At 42.1% G+C, this 15,859-nt stretch overlaps 1 non-coding gene across 1 annotated transcript; it reads left to right on the top strand.

The window, feature by feature from the left end:
* The first annotated feature begins 6,967 nt into the window (after positions 1 to 6,967).
* LOC119931152 lies at positions 6,968 to 7,100 on the top strand. The gene has a single exon (XR_005452009.1). It is a non-coding gene; the product is annotated as a small nucleolar RNA SNORA7 (small nucleolar RNA).
* The last annotated feature ends 8,759 nt before the right edge of the window (positions 7,101 to 15,859 follow it).

Below are 15,859 nucleotides of genomic sequence, written 5' to 3' on the forward strand. Positions count from 1 at the left end.
GCAGACATGTGATGGAGCCGGAATTAGAACCCAGGTCCTTCTGACTCACTGGCCCGAGCTCTATCCACTAAGCCACACTGCTTCTCAGTATCAACCCTGGATTTCTTAACAAGATAAGACTTCTTTAATGGCCCACGTTATATGGTCTAAGCAATCTTCTGTTTGAAGAGATTGACCAAATATCTGAAATGCTTGCATCATCTCCCAGAAAATGGTCTCAGGGATAATATTCCCGAGTGACACCTTTAGAGATGATAGAGGAAGAAGATGGAAGATGAAAGATTGACAGTATTTTTTAGTACCAAGACTAAAATCCTGAAAAAGAGGTTATTTGAAAACAAAAATGGAATACATAATGATTTAATTACTAAGGTGATTTATCAGACATTTTGTATGTCTTGGCTTAATATTTACTTGCATGTTCACAACATACTCAGAATTTAGGGTTCTCTGTGGAGGCAAAATGTAAAAGATAAACTCAATTACAGGAATTCCTAGGACACGTGTTCTAGCTTGTTTGCTTTTAGAAGATTAAAAGATTATCCACACAACCATGAAAGGATGACTATACTGGCTGACTAGTAAGAAGTGATGTCTTCTCTGCTCTTTATCTTCAAAATCAGTCACTCATTTTTTGTGGCATTTATTAAGCACTTACAATGTGCTAAGCATCGTACTAAGCAGCGGGATAGATACAAACTAATCGGGTTGGACAGAGTCCATGTCCCACAGAGGGCTCACAGTATTAATCCCCATTTTACAGAGGTGGTAACTGAGGAACAGAGAAGTTAAGTGATTTCCCCAAGGTCACGCAGCAGAAAGTGGTGGAACTTTCTCTGGATCTGTACCTACCTCATTTGGGATAGGATTTAAATTTCTCATTTTTTCTTATCTCTCACTTGATTCTTTGGGTGGGAATCTTGTGGTGGGAAGGATTATTTTAGAGAGAATCTTACTCTGAGTTTCCATTTGAGTCTTTCTCTACTAGAATCAATGGCAAATTGATTACTCTGCCCAAGCTACCTGTGGGCAGTGAGGGAAGACCAGAAAAGTAGCAGTGTGGTCTAGTGAAAAGTAACCTGGCCTAGTGGAAAGGACATCGGCCTGAGAGTCAGAGGACCTGGGTTCTAATCCCAGCTCTGCCACGTGTCTGTTGTATGGCCTAGGGTAAGCCACTTAACTTCTCTGTGCCTCAATTTCCCCTTCTGTAAAATAGGGATAAAATCCTACTCCTTCCTGCTTAGACTATGAGTTCATGTGGGACAGGGACTATGTCCTACCCAACCTGATTAAATTGTATCTACTCCATTTCTTAGAACAGTGCTTGGCACAGAGTAAGCACTTAACAAATGCCTTTATAAAAGCCCAAATCCAGGATGCAGCAAAGAAAGAGGACAACAAGCAGACAAAATGTCAGAGGGTAAGGGAGAGGCCAGTGAAAGCGGCTCGCCTGCAGAAAAGACAACACCAAACTTGGTCTCTTTTAAATCAACAGTATTTCAGTGCTTACTTTGTGCATAGCACTGTACTAAGAAAGTGCACTAGAGCTCGTAGACATGAAACTTCTTGCAGTAGGGGCACTTTCCACAGTCTTTTGAGAGTGGTTATTTTGGGGGCAATTTATTGTTAGACCTCACTAATATAATTGGATCTTCAAGGCAAAATTGTCCCTGGATGAATGAGAACAGCATTCAGTGGAATTTTTATTTTACTTTCCGAGGTTCTTTAAGCCTTATTTCTCAAAGGAAGCCTCAAATCATTTTTTTGCTTTCTTCAATCAGTCAGTAGGATTTTTTTTCTTTTTTTTTCTTTTTGAGAGACTACTGCACACATAGCACTGTACTAAGCACTTGAGAGCATACAATAAAGTTAGCCGACATGATCCCTCCTCAAAGAGCTTGCAATCTAGTGGGACTATTTTGTTCAAAGGCATCTCAATGCCAGAGTCAGGAATCATATGTCACAGATTTCTACTGCCATTCCGATCTGTCCCGGATGAAACAGCATTGCCTTGAGGCTTGTCAAAGTGAACACAATGACCGTTAGAAGAAAAGTCCCCCAGTTTTCCTTAATGTTAGGAATCTTTATCCCCGACACAGTAGAGTGACAGAAGATTCTTTAACCACCGGGAAAACTGAGATTTCCTTAGGCCCCGCACCATCCCATGCTCTTAAGACCACCCTCTGCATCCTTATTACTCTCAAGACCATGAAGGGAAACTGGCACCTGTGAGAAAGGGTCACCAGTTCACTCTTCCTCCAGGCCACAGGCCTGTCTGTTTGTCTGTCTGTTTGGTAACAGTCAATCAATCAATCAATCAATCGTATTTATTGAGCGCTTGCTATGTGCAGAGCACTGTACTAAGCACTTGGGAAGTACAAGTCGGCAACACATAGAGACAGTCCCTACCCAACAGCGGGCTCACAGTCTAGAAGGGGGAGAGAGAGAACAAAACCAAACATACTAACAAAATAAAATAAATAGAATAGATATGTACAAGTAAGATAAATAAACAAATAGAGTAATAAGTATGTACAAACATATATACATATATACAGGTCAATCAATCAATCAATCAATCAATCGTATTTATTGAGCGCTTACTGTGTGCAGAGCACTGTACTAAGCGGCTTGGGAAGTACAAGTCGGCAACACATAGAGACAGTCCCTACCCAACAGCGGGCTCACAGTCTAGAAGGGGGAGAGAGAGAACAAAACCAAACATACTAACAAAATAAAATAAATAGAATAGATATGTACAAGTAAGATAAATAAATAAATAGAGTAATAAATATGTACAAACATATATACATATATACAGGTCCTGAAAGTGCCAGCTGGAGAAAGGGCAGAGTGTAGCAAGGGGTGAAAACACTCCAGGGAAGGAAAGGGGCAGACTTCACCAGTACCCATCTGAGGCTTACCCTTGGGATGGGGCATAAGGTGCAGTAGAGTTGTGTCCTCTTTTTAGATATGCTGAATTGATTTGTTTTCAGCCCCACGGGGGTAGGAGAGACTGTGTTTAAAATGGGGGAGAGCCCTCGCTTGGGAGCCAGAGGTCATGGGTTCTAATCCTGGCTCTGCCACTTGTCGGCTGTGTGACTTTGGGCAAGTCACTTAACTTCTCTAGGCCTCAGTTACCTCATCTGGAAAATGGGGAATGAGATTGTGAGCCCCACGTGGGACAACCTGATCGCCTTGTATCCCCCCAGGGCTTAGAACAGTGCTTTTCATGTAGTAAGTGCTTAACAAATATCATTATTATTATTATCAAGTGCTTAGTACAGTGCTCTGCACACAGTAAGCACCCAATAAATACGATTGACTGAATGAATGAATGATTGGCCAAGAAGACTCCTGATTTACTTTGGTTGTATGAGTTGGGATGAAACCCAGGAAAGAGTGAGGATAGTCTTAACAGGTATTTTGGAATACTAATGGACCAAAGAGTGAATTCTTCTTCTTTGTTCAGAAGTGCTAATCCAGGCAACAGCCCAACTGGAAAATGAAGTCATTTTCACACCAAATTGAGCCCATAAAGAACCTGGTGACCCTTCTGATTTTCTATTTGCTGCAATTTGCTAAATGGTCACTTAGTGACCTTAAAGAATGGGTGCCCTAAGCACCTCCCTTATTACCAAGCAGGGAAAGTGTCTGTTTATTGTTGTATTGTAGTCTCCAAGTGCTTAGTACAGTGCTGTGCACACAGTAAGTGCTCAATGAATATGATTGGAATGAATGAATGAATAGAACTCAAAAGAATTCATTTCTGAAGCCAGCCTCTCCTCTTTCCCTCCCAATATACTCCTCATCATGGTGGCAGGAGCAAAAAAGTCAGTAGTTGGGTGTTTATTGGGACTTTGTTCTTGGTGGTGAAGTTTTTTGACTGAGGAACCACCAGAGGTGGTTTTTTATGGTACTCAGGCTTTTCCCTTTGGCCCAGCAAAATCCAAATTCTTGACCCTCAGTTCAAAATGATATTTTTTAAGCTAGTTTTTCCAAATGGTCATTTGTCTGGCATTTGCTGGTTTTGAAATGATTTTAAAAATTAATGTTATACTTTTAATTGTGTGTTTTAAACCATGTTACTCTGCCCAGAGTTCTGACTGCATAGGGAGCAATTGAAGTAAAGTGAATAAATAAATAATATCGTCTTTGAATAAGAAGTTGCTTCCATTGTGCACAGCATAGGAAGCATCTTAGAACTTTAAAGAGCCTAGCAGTTCTGCATTACTCTAAAACCCATGGTTTATAGGTATTACATTTTGTTATTATTGTGGTTTTTTGCCAATTTGCTTGGAATATCAAAATTAGATAATTACTTCCAGGGATGTTTCATAAATGGTTCTTAAAAGCCTGCTTTTTTTCTTCTGTTAATCCATAAAGCTCTGGCAAAGCCTGAGACTGGTCAGAGCAGTAAAAAAAATCTGACAGAGTGGAAGGCTGGCAAGTGATAAGTTCTTCTTTGTGCTAATTTTTCTGTACTTTTTATCTCTATAAGACCATTTCACATTTGCACATTTTAATCCGCCCTCCACCCAACCCCACCATAAATATCTCTAATAATAATAATAGTATGGAATTATTCAATACTCGCTATGTGCTTAGCACTGGGATAAATACACTATGCAAACATAGTTCTGGTCCCACATGAGGCTAAAGATCTATTTTATCCCTATTTCACCGATGAGGAAACTGAAGTCCAGAGTAGTTTAAGTGACTTGTCTGAGTTCACACAGTTGGCAAATGAGGGGCAGAAATTAGACTTGAACATGAGTTTCCTAGACTCTCAGTCCCATGTGGTTTCTACTAAACCATACTATCACTAATTATACTTGATCTCAAGTTGCAGCTATACCACCTTTGGATGTTAAGCAGCATAACAATAGGTGGGAAAGGGATAGTGTGAATTGTTTGTCTCACTTTCTAGATAATTTAATAGCAATAATAATAATGGCATTTGTTAAGTGTTTACTATGTGCCCAGCACTACACTAGCGCTGGCGCAGAATACAAGCAAATCAGGTTGGACACAGTCCCTGTCCCATATTGGACCCACAGTCTTAATCCCCATTTTACAGATGAGGGAACTGAGGCGCAGAGAAGTGAAATGACTGGCCCAAGGTTACACAGCAAAGTGGCAGAGCCTAGATTAGAACCCAAGTCCTTCTTACTCCCGGGCCCATTCTCTATCCACTAAGCTATGCTGCTTCCCAGTTGATTTGAGGGATTTGAGTTCAAACAGACTTCCAAGAACTTTTGTTTATGGTATTTGTTTAGTGCTTACTTTGTGTCAAGCAGGGTTCTAAGTGCTGGGATAGATACAAGTCAATCAGGTTGGATACAGGCCCTGTCTTTCAAGAGGCTCACAGTCAAATAGGAAGGATTAGAACAGTGCTTTGCACATAGTAAGCATTTAATATATGCCATTATTATTATTATTTTTATAAGGAGAGTAGGTATTGAATCCTCATTTTGCATTTGTGGAAACTGAGGCACAGAGAAGTTATGTGACTTGCCCTAAGTCACACAGCAGGCAAGTTGCAAAGCCAGGAGTAGAACCCAATCCTCTGACTCCCAGTGGTTTATCCACTAGGCCATGTTGCTTCCAGTGAGGGGACATTCGAAGCCAACGTCTCTACATTGTAAGCTCCCTCTAGACTGTAAGCTCGTTGTGGGCAGAGATGTGTCTGCCGACTCTTTTGTACTCTCCCAACTGCTTGGTACAGTGCTCTGCACATAGTAAACTTTCAATAAATACCATTGATTTATTGATTGCTTGATCGATATTATTACCACTCCAAATACTACCTAAGCAGACTCCAACCTCCATGATGTCATGCCCAAGTATTTTCTACCTCTGGAAAGTGAGAGATCCATGAATGAACTCACAGTCATAAGCTGTCACTAAGGCAGCAAATTCATTCCTCCAAGTGATGCTGTCAGGGGAGAAAGTGTTTCCCAAACTCTTCAATCTTTTTTTCTAATGGATGAGGCAATCTCAGTCAAGAATATGAAGTTAAAATTGAGCAGCAGAGTCATTTCCGACGTCTGAGCCTGAATTCTCCATCCCCCCGGGGTTGGAAGGGAGGCTTTCATTATCTCATTGATGCCGTGTGTTGTAGGGGTTTTCTGGATATTTTGCTTTTCTCTTGATTTATCAATGATCAATTCATGAAGTATGGCTAGGGCTTCAGGAGAGGAACCTAGAATTTCCGCTGCCCTTCCACTACACTTAGTTCTGGATTCAACTGAGGAGAGGCTTTGAAGCCAAGCCCATCAGTCTGCATATGTGCTTATTTAAGTGTCACTGGCCCACACAGGCTGAAGACCTGTTCACTAAATCTTTCTCCCAGTTCCAAGAAAAAAATCAAGTACGATCAACTGTCCACTCTGATCTTCTCAACCAACTCGGCACTCTTAAGCATTTTCTACCTATTTATCTTTTATTCATTTACATATCCTCTTATGTTTGGTCTTCATATCTATTCTCACGCTCTTGTCTTCCTCATTAGATTGTAAACACCTCAAGACCAGGGATCACATCTCACACTTCTCTTGGATGCACCCTAAGCAATTAGTTCTGTGCTGTGTACCCAGTAGGCACTCAGTAAGTACTCCTGGTGATGATAATGATGATGAATTATGACGGTGCTCTTTCAGATTGAAAATTCATATCAAATTTAAAATGCGGGTTTTGATTAATATTGCAAGCTCAATATTATCTTCATTTTCATTATTTGGGATTAACTAACACAGGGAAGTTAGATTGATTTAAATGAATGCTTTGCATTTTCTATTCCTCATCAGCCTGGGATTGGGGGCAAAATGTATAATTACAAAAAGGAATGGGTTGAAGTCTGGAGGATCTGCTGAAATACTCTGGAATGCATTTGCAGCATCGGCGAATGTGCTGTAAGCATAAACTGAAGCTTCCTAAATTCTGCTTAAGTATACCGTCTCTCATACCCCTCTCAGAGTCGCACCTGGAGAGTTTCCAGGACTCTACCAGTCTCGACTACGGGAGGGAGAATCAAGCAGAGGCATATCCTTTCCTAGCTTGGCCAGTGGCTAGCGAGTGGAAGGCAATCTGCTACAAATCAAAACTTACCCATGCTGGGCAGCAGCGGCATGGGAGAGAGTCGAGGGTGGAAACTTGAGGTTACTGCATGGAAAACGGCAATGGAAAACCACTTCTGTATTTTTACCAAGAAAACTCTATGGATGTATGACCAGAACGATTGCAGAGGGAGAGTGGGGTGTTCTGGGAGAGACGTGTCCATGGCATCGCTATGGGTCAGAGACGACTCGACAGCATGAGTCAAGACAAATACCATCTCGCGAATGCCCACACTGACCAATTGACCATTTCTCCACCTACCTAGATGACTCATTACGACATCTACACAAATTGCAGCTGCACCCTAGAAACAGGGGGGATGGATACATGCATGGCATAAATGAACACCCTCTGGAATAGTATTCTCCCATCGATCTTCTCTTTGGTGTCCTTAATTGTTCAAGTATTTTCATACTTTACCTATGCCTATTTTCCATTCATTCAATCATATTTACTGAGCACTTATTATATGCAGAGCACTTTGCTAAGCACTTGGGAGAATGCAATATATCAGATTTGATAGGCACGTTTCCCTGCCCACACTGAGTTTACAGCCTAGAGGAGGAGACAGATGACAGAACTTAATAAAAATAAATAAATAAATTACAGATATGTGCATAATTATTATGTACGTACCCATATATGGTTTACTTTAACTCTTCTAAACTCTACTTTAACTCTACGAAAGAGAGAAGAAGCAAGGCTTAGTGGTAAGAGCATGGGCTCTGGAGTCAGAGGTCAAGGGTTTGAATCCCGGCTCCTCCACTTGTCAGCTGTGTGACTTTGGGTAAGTCACTTAACTTCTCTATGGCTCAGTTACCTCATCTGTAAAATGGGGACTAAGACTGTGAGCCCCTGTGGGACAACCTGATAACCTTGTATCTACCCCAGAGCTTAGAACAATGATCAATTCATGAAGTACGGCTAGCGGCTGCAGGAGAGGAGTTCTTTGCACATAGTAAGCCCTTAACAAATACCATCATTATTATTATTACTAAAAGGAAAGAGTGTTTGAGGCCTTTGTTTTTTCCAGCATCTTGCTGAACAATCATCTTCCAGATTTAAAAGCTAATGGAGCTTCAAATCTAAAATTCGGGATCCTGCCTGAAAATTTGCTGCATTATACAAGTTGGATACTAATACCCTGAAGCATTGGATCCCAGCCTGTAATTTGTGACTAATGTGTTGCTCACTAAATTGTTTCAAGTAGCTCAGGATTTCTTACCGCAGTTTCCCACCCAGCCATCTCCTTGCTCTATCCTACAGAGATCTGAAAATGCACTGCCGATGTCTCTTCCTTCTTGGCCCAATCTCTTGTGCAAGTCTCTCCCTGCTGCCTTTCCTTCCTCCTGTAGTTCCCAGCTCCCTCTGCCTTATCTCTCTTCTCCTAGTGACTGGACTCACACTGTTCCTTCAAAAGCTGTCTTGAAAAGTTTAACACGTGTCCCTGCAGATATCAAACGTTTCAAGTGGTCCATGGGACCACATAGTTCTAGAGAGAGGCTAGTAAAAGTAGGAAGTAGCAAAAGTTAGATGAATTAAAACGTTCACTACAATGAACACAACCAAAATTTTCACTATCTGGAAGACTCCCTTGCTTTTTAGTGATTTAAAATTTAGCTACGAACGTGAGCTTTTATGCCACAATTTAATGTTTATCATTTTAGTGGGAACAAAGAACATGACTTTTTTATTATTTACAAATGGAGGATTATAATTTCAGAGTTGTAGGCAAAACAAAAATTGAGGCTTTCATTTTACTTAGCCATCTGAAACTTCTTGTTTTTGTAATCCCAGGAGAATAATCCACAATGGACCGCAGCAAGTGTGGTGATGAGGAGTCTGTGGAGGTGGGAGGAAACAGGGCCTTAGTGCAGGGGTGGACAGTCTGAGGCTTCCAAGCCTCCTGCGGTTCATGGTGAAGAGCTAACTACCATGTGCTTTATTGCTTATGATTTTGACATGGCACTGGGCTGCAGTGTGTTGCTTTTCTTGCTCTTTCACTGTTGCAGGTCCCTGCCCACGGTGGCCTGAACAAGGACAAGGTGCAGTGACTGACCCTCACTCCAGCCTCTGCCACTGCTGTCTCTTACTTGCTACCCCCTCGTCCCTACCACCAGTCTCTGCCACTCACCACCCCCACACCAGGGAACACCTGTTCATCATTCCGGTTAACAGATTTTTTAAAAATCAATAGTCCTCACCTATATTACATTCTCAGTTTGCAGCTCTTCAATTCTTCCATCCTGACCGTTCCTGATCTAGTGGAAAGAGCAAGAGGCTGGGGACCAGGAGACCTGGGTCTCAGTCCGGTCACACTGGCCAGTCACCTCCTGGGTGACATTGGGCAAGCCACTTAATCTCTCTGGGCATCAGTTTCCTCATCTGTAAAATGGGCATAATCATATCATCCTTTCATTATCAAATAGGGATGTTGCAAGGATAAAACCAGCTGACTGACATGGAAGTGTTTTGGAAAAAATGAAAACATTTCTTAAATACAAGGTGTTGTTATTATCAATACCAGGTGTGATTGCTTTCCCTTGTGGGATCCTAATCCAGTAAATCTTAATGTGCACAGATCCTGTAGACTTTAATGCTGAACTGGTGAGATATTTGTATATGTTTATATGTATATATACATATATACATGAATAAATACAATAGTATTTGTTAAGCACTTACTATCTGCCAAGCACTGTACTAAGCACAGAGATAGATACAAGCTAATCAGGTTGGGCACAGTCCATGCCCCATGTGGGGCTCACAGCACTAATCCCCATTTTGCAGATTAGGTAACTGAGGCCCAGAGAAATGAAGTGACTTTCATCTAAAGTAAATTTCCCACAATTACTGGACCCAACTGAGGGAACCCCAGCACTTCAGGGAGACCTCCAGGTGAGAAATCAGTAGCCCCCCTAGGCCCTTCTCCATTCGAGGGGAAGGAGCTGTAGCGAATTTCCCATCCAGCCCACTACTGCGCGCGGCTGTGGGACTGGAACCGAGGTTTCCCACAGCAACCACAACTACGGGGGAAAGAGCCAGAGCTGGGAATTCGGAGACAGCACTGCAATCTGCTGGCCACTAAAGTAGGGCTCTTAACCACCAAGGGGACCCCAATCTGACTGCTGTTGATTTAAGGACTGGAAAAATTCCTGTTCTTCCAAAATGAGAAACGGAGGACCTGACACTGGGAGATGTAATCAGCACCCTGAAGGATTAGGATTTAACATAAACTTGCTGATTGAGAAAAGTAATCAGAAGCAGCAAAATGCGGTTCCTAAAGAGGAGAATGGGATATTATGTTTAGGGAAGAAAGAAATGACCTTATGGTAGTGTGGTAAACCTCTGTTGGCCCTAATTACCATCAGCACTAGAAGACAACTCTGAATATTGAACAAGACTGGTCTTAAAAGGAATAAAGAATTAATTTTTGGAGGTTGATGGTTGAGAGAAGCAGCATGGCCTAGTGGAATGAGCATGGACCTGAGAGTTGGGACCTGGGTTCTAGTCCCAGCTCTGCCACTTGTCAAGTGTGTGACCTGGGGTAAGTCACTTCACTTCTCTGGGCCTCAGTTACCTCAACTGTAAAATAGCTATTAATGCTGTGAGCCCCATGTTCATTCATTTATTCATTCATCCAATCGTATTTATTGAGTGCTTATTGTATGCAAAGCACTGTACTAAGCATTTGGGAGAGTACAATATAACAATAAATAGACACATTTCCTGCCCACAATGAGCTTACAGTCTTGAGGATGAGCTTAAAGTCTAGAGGTGGGACATGGACTGTGTCTAACCTGACTAGCTAGCATCTATCCCACTGCTTATAGTGCCTGGCACATAGTAAGCACTTAACAAATACCATAAAAACAAAAAAAAAAATGTTTTCCATTTCATGGAGCCCAGAACGAGAGTAAATAGACCATTGGCATTATGATGGATTTAGGTTAAGTGTAAGGAAATAAATTACTTGCCAGTAAGGACTGTTAAACCATAGATTGAGTTCCTTAGGAAGCATCTGAAATCTTCTTCTTGGAAGTTTAAAATTATTGGACAGATTCCCCCTTTGTTTACATATTTATTACTCTATTTATTTATTTATTTTACTTGTACATATCTATTCTATTTATTTTATTTTGTTAGTATGTTTGGTTTTGTTCTCTGTCTCCCTCTTTTAGACTGTGAGCCCACTGTTGGGTAGGGACTGTCTCTATATGTTGCCAACTTGTACTTCCCAAGTGCTTAGTACAGTGCTCTGCACACAGTAAGCACTCAGTAAATACAATTGATTGATTGATTGATTGATTGATTAGATGATCCAGTGTGATTCCCACTGCTCTAAAAGCACACTCACTCCATGATTTTATGATACTTCAGTATGGCCCAGGGAAAAGAGCACAGACATGGGAGTCAGAGGACCTGGGTTCTAATCCTGGCTCGAACACTTGGTGGCTCTATGACTCTGGACAAGTCACTTAACATCTCTGTTCACCTGTTTCCTCATCTATAAAATGGGGATTCAACTCCTGCTCTCCTTGCTTCCTATACTGTGAGCCCCATCTGAGACAGGGACTACGTCCAACCTGATTATCTTGAATCTATCCCAGCCCTTAGTAGAGTGCTTAGTAAGAGCTTAGCAATTTCCACTATTATGATATTGTTATTATTACTTCAGGGAATAATAAAAGCAGCTGAGTTTTCTTCCAATCAACCCTGAACCAATACACCAAGATTCGATAAGGATAATGGTGTGTTTCGGGGCAGTAGGAGGCAGCAAATTTAGTAACAAGTTAAAACCCACGCAAGATGTTGGCCAGTTAACATGTTAAGTATCTGATGGGACTTGCAAGTTTCAGCCTAGGTATTAGAGAGAAATTCTTATTAAAAATCATCACATCACAGATGCTCTTTGAAACTTGGTTCAGACGTTATAGCAAGGACACCATCCATTGAATGGGTTTCATTGGCCACTTCATAAGTGATGTCTTCTAGCTAGGGCCAAAGCAGGTCAAGGAGTGTTACATGCTTTTTTTATGTTTTTTTTTTATGGTATGTGTCAAGCACTGTTTAAAGCGCTTGCGTAGATGCAAATTGGTTAGTGGGATACAGTCCCTGTCCCACATGGGACTCAGAGTCTATATGGGAGGAAGAACAGATACTCAATCCTCATTTCGCAGATGAGGCAAATGAGGTCCTGAGAAGTTCAATGACTTGCCCAAGGTCACACAGCAGGCAACTGATGGAGCTGGAATTAGAACCCAGGTCCTCTCATGCCCAGTCCTACGCTCTTTTTACTGGGCCCCGCTGCTTCCATTTGCCTAGGTGATTTTGTTGCCTGTGACCATAATACGCAGTGGGTCTTAAGGCCCCATTTCAAACCAAAACATAGAAAGGGGAAGTTTCCCCATGCTTTGTTAATTCTGTGGATAGAAGACTTCCTTCTCAACAGCATCATCTTTCATAGGCTGAATTATGCTAAAATACCTTTTAAAGCTCATAGATGAGTTATCCAGCATAGCAAATTCCACACACATGCAGTACTTAGTCTTCTGAAGGGTTTTGGATTGCAGAGCCTCAGCAAATACGCCCCATGCAGCTGCAAATTAAAAGCTTCAGAAGTAGGCATTGAGTGAAACGTCTCAAGGATTGCATGTGATTTCAGTGACAGGATTTTCCTTTTCTCCCATGTCCTTGTTTTTCTTTGCTTTCTCTATTTTTTTTTACTGTCATTAAAGAAAATCTCCAAGGAAATCAGGCACAAAACACTATGCTAAGATAACATGGATGCTCAGCCTTTCAATACCCAATTCTCTAAAAAGTTTTGAATTAGGCCATTTAGTCCCACATTTCCTGACACTTAAAAAGTTTTCTGAGGGAAATTACCCAGAATAAAATGGACTTCCTTCCTTTTTAAACTCCCTTCTCCTCCCCTAAAGAAAGCAAAATGATTTTCAGTATTTATTGCTTGAAAGATGAAATCAATACTTGGACACGTCCCTTCTTTGGATAGATTGTGAAGCACAGTTAAGTATCTAGATGTGAAGTTTATGGGCTGTTTAGTCTAATCTCCAGATTCCTTTCTCTTTGTCTCTCAGATTTACAACTAAATAGCATCTTTTGTCTTTTTTTTCCAAAGAGTTCAAGACACTTCTTAAATTTTTCAACGTTGTTTACTTGTATCTCAGCAGAATGTATAGTAATAACAATAACAACAATTATAATAATAATAATCGTGATACTTGGTAAGCCCTTACTATGTGCCAAGTGCTGTACTAAACACAGGAGTAGTTACACTCCAATCCGATCAGATCGGATTCAGTTCCTGTCATACATGGGGCTCACAGTCTGAGGGAGAATGATGACTTAATCCCCATTTTACAGATGAGGAAATGGAGGCACAAGGTTGCACAGCAGACAAGTGATGGAGCGGGGATTAGAACACAGATCTTCTAGCTCCCATTAGCTAAACAAGTGTTAGCCAAGTCTCGTAAGCAGAAGAGCTCTAAGCAAAAGATATAATATCACTGGGAGGCACAGATGAATAAAAATTCCTTTACCCAGAATGGCAAGGAGGCATTTTAGAGATAGAAGGAGCTAACAAGGAATGGCAGAGAGAGCAGGTGTTTCCAGGGAAAGGTTTGGGGAAAATGGCAGGGAGTGGAGGAAAGCAGGCATTCCTAAGGGAGAATGGGGGCAGGGAGTGGTGGAAAGGAGATGTTTCTAGGGACGGGGAGGGCAAGCAGGTCATGGTGGACAGGGGTGGGAGTTGGAGAGAGGAGAGGGGTAGGGAGTGGCAAAGAGCAGGCGTTTCCATGGGGTGGAAGTGTCAGGGAGTGGTGGACAACAGGCGTTCCACCACACCACCACAGCGGAGAAATAGTAATAAAGCAGGGAGAAGCAGCCCAACCTAGGAAAAGCAGCATGGCCTAGTGGATCGAACACCAGCCTGGCAGTCACAAGGATCTGGGTTCTAATCCTGGCTCTGCCACTTTCATTCATTCATTCAATTGTATTTACTGAGCACTTACTGTGTGCAAAGCACTATACTAAGCACTTGGAAGAGTACACTGTAACAATAAACAGACACATTACCTGCCCACAACGGGCTTACAATCTAGAGAGGGAGACGGACAGCCGCTTAACTGTGGTGTACCTAGGGCAAATTCACTTCCCTTCTCTGGGCCTCAGTTACCTCATCTGTAAAATCGACCCCCGGCCCACGTCATCCCCCGGGCCTGGAATGCCCTCCCTCTGCCCATCCGCCAAGCTAGCTCTCTTCCTCCCTTCAAGGCCCTACTGAGAGCTCACCTCCTCCAGGAGGCCTTCCCAGACTGAGCCCCTTCCTTCCTCTCCCCCTCGTCCCCCACTCCATCCCCCCATCTTACCTCCTTCCCTTCCCCACAGCACCTGTATATATGTATATATGTTTGTACATATTTATTACTCTACTTATTTATTTATTTTACTTGTACATATCTATTCTATTTATTTTATTCTGTTTGTTTGGTTTTGTTCTCTGTCTCCCCCTTTTAGACTGTGAGCCCACTGTTGGGTAGGGACTGTCTCTGTATGTTGCCAACTTGTACTTCCCAAGCGCTTAGTACAGTGCTCTGCACACAGTAAGCACTCAATAAATACGATTGATTGATTGATTGATTGATTGATTGATGAAGATTTAGACTTGGAGCCCCATGTGGAACAGGAACTGTGTCCAACCTGATTAGCTTGTATCTATCCCAGCGCTTAGTTCAGTGTCTGGAATATTATAAGTACTTAACAAATACCATAAAAAAGCATATGTCCCCTAACCTTTCACTGCAAGCAGCCCCACATGTGAAGCAATGATGTTTCCTGAGCTGCGTTTTGGCCACGCCTGGGCTAAGCTCACACAATGACCCCTGCAACTGCTCCAATCTCAAAATGTTCTCAAAGTCCTATTGGAGCTGTGAATTCCACTCTCACAGCCTTGACATAAAACTATCTGTAATTAATTAGGCCTGTGTGCACTTCAGCTTAGAAGCACCGTAAAATGTTTTCAATTTTGTGAATTATAATAGTGCCTTCTGCATCTTTTTTCTTACTAAAGATCATTCTTTGGGCATTGGAAGAGGGGTCACTTCAATGACTCTTCTTGATTGACATCTCCTGCCATGTGCAATTTGCTCAGGCAGGGTGGTTTAGTTTTGTTAACCTGAGACTGGCAAGCAGAAGGCCTGGATTTTGTTTCCTGATTCCAACTCTGCTAATGATTTGTCATGTACCTTAGGGCAAATCGTGTCAGCTGTCTGTGTCTCAATCTTGCCATCTGCTAAAGGGAATAAGAATTGTATACTTATTTATGTATTTATTCACTGGTGCTTACTCTTTATATCTAGTCTCTCGTTTTGAGCCATGCTTTATTCATCGATTTGTGTTTATTGCCTCCCCTGTTAAACTCGAAGCTCCTCCAGGACAGAGATCATTACTGTGACATTATTGGAGGTTCTCAGCCCTAAATCCGGGCTGAACAAGCCCCCAGAGTCACTTTAGAAGCTCCTGCATCCCTGTCAGCCTCTGCTGGGCCCTAAAGCCCTGCAGTCTTCCTGTTCTTCTAAGGCAGGTTTTGGGGGCCTTTTCTCCTCAAGGCTCCCCAAGTCCCTCCACCACTCTCTCTACTACCACCCTTTAACTGGAGCCCAGACATCTCCCCAGAGGTGAAAGGGTGGTCAGGGACAAGCCTACCGCCTCCATCACAGAG

This window comes from Tachyglossus aculeatus, chromosome 7, assembly GCF_015852505.1.
Source record: "Tachyglossus aculeatus isolate mTacAcu1 chromosome 7, mTacAcu1.pri, whole genome shotgun sequence".
NCBI classification, from domain to species: Eukaryota; Metazoa; Chordata; class Mammalia; order Monotremata; family Tachyglossidae; genus Tachyglossus; species Tachyglossus aculeatus.